Source organism: Plasmopara halstedii (genome assembly GCF_900000015.1).
Source record: "Plasmopara halstedii genome assembly, contig: Scaffold_110, whole genome shotgun sequence".
NCBI lineage: Eukaryota > Oomycota > Peronosporomycetes > Peronosporales > Peronosporaceae > Plasmopara > Plasmopara halstedii.
The window spans coordinates 1,431,905-1,433,559 of NW_020187031.1; positions in this window are offsets into that span (position 1 = coordinate 1,431,905).

Consider the following 1,655-nt stretch of genomic DNA (forward strand, 5'->3'; position numbering starts at 1 on the left):
ATTTCGACTAATCCTCTGTGAGATTAGATGATTTTTTCTCTTTTCCACAGGGCATGCGGGACGGGCGTAATAAGCTGATGTCCTTGCTTGGCCCCGAGGCAATCGGTGCGCGTCTGGAGGCGTTTTCAAATAACGAAAGCGCGCTGCTAGAGCACCTGCAGTAGAAGATGTCTGCATCATTTGCGTCTATGACGCCACCGTCGGTGACGGATGACTTCCCCCAACCTTAGCCGCTCATGGTGAGCGTTAAGGTCTTTGAGGGTACGGATGGAGTGAATTTCCTACTCTGGATGATAGAGGTCAAGATGTCCATCGCATCCGCCATGCTCCAGACCGAGCAACAGCGCGTGGCGCTAGCCGTCTCAAAACTCGGTGGTCGAGCGCGAGAATGGGCACTGACGTGCGGCACTTCACTTGGAGCTGCGTTTCCCTCCTGGGCGGAGCTGAAATTGCAGCTCTCATGAGTATTCTCGCCGCCTAGTCAGGCGTATCGCGTGCGATCGCGTTTTCTTGCCACCCGACAGGGCAACAAGATATTGGTGGACTTTGTCCAAGAGTTACAAACTCTCATTGCCGGGATAGCAGCATATCCCCTCCCGGAGGCGGTCACACTTACCGTGTCTCTGGAAGGCCTCCGCACTGGCGTGGCCAGAAGGGAAGTATTCCGTGTGCATCCGTCCTCATTTGAAGAAGCGGTGAATACGGCATTGAATGCCGAATTCAATTTCAAGTCGGCACAACTCGGTTGGAATGCACACTCCAACAGCTCGTCGAGCGGGCCTATGCCCATGGATCTCAGCTATGCTGAGGATGAGGGAGCAGAGCTCCGAGCTGCCGGGCAGCATACATTCGACGGTGTTTTGTCTGTGGAGACACTCGTCACCCTCGGAACGGTTGCCCCTTACGCAAGGCGCGCCAAGGTTCTTCGAACCATCGCCCCAACGCCTACCAGTCTGGTTCGTCGCTGGGAAACGACACCCCTCAGTAGGCGCGAGGCGACCTACTGGGAAGAACTGAGTTATGTTGAGCCTCAGGGAGGCATAGGTCAACAGGGCCCAGCCCCGAAGAGCTCCGTGCTCTTACACACGGAACGTGTGTGCAAGCCGGGCTTGCTGGTCGTGGAGGTGACGGTAAAGGGCTTAGAGAAGCCATGGAAGATCCTCATCGGTTCTGGGGCGTCAGGCAATTATGCTCGACGCTCCACGATGGAGGGAAATCAGCTGTATGATAAGGCGCTAAAACGCGGTTGGGTGACATCGTAACTGTTCACTTAGCGACGTGGACACGTGTCACGGTCCCGAAGGTCCCTGCGGACCTCGGAGTCAAGTTTTTTTACTTTGATAGCGTGGAACGCTGTCTAGTTCTAGACTTAGATGCAAGGTATGACCTCATCCTAGGAATGGCATAGTTGGAACACCATGAGCCATGGATTGATTGGAGGTCAACGACCTTGGGCGCCACGCGCACGTCTCCTGGTGGAGCTTTGGCGAGTAATCCACCCACCTCTACCAGGAGACAAAAGCGCTATTGGCGAGAGCACTGGACCGAGACGGTCAACGTGTTAGACAGCCGAGGGCCGAGGTTTTGAGAGCGAGGCCCCCGTGATGCACGTGAAGTGGCACGTAAACCACTGAGCACTGCACTCGTTGCGAAGC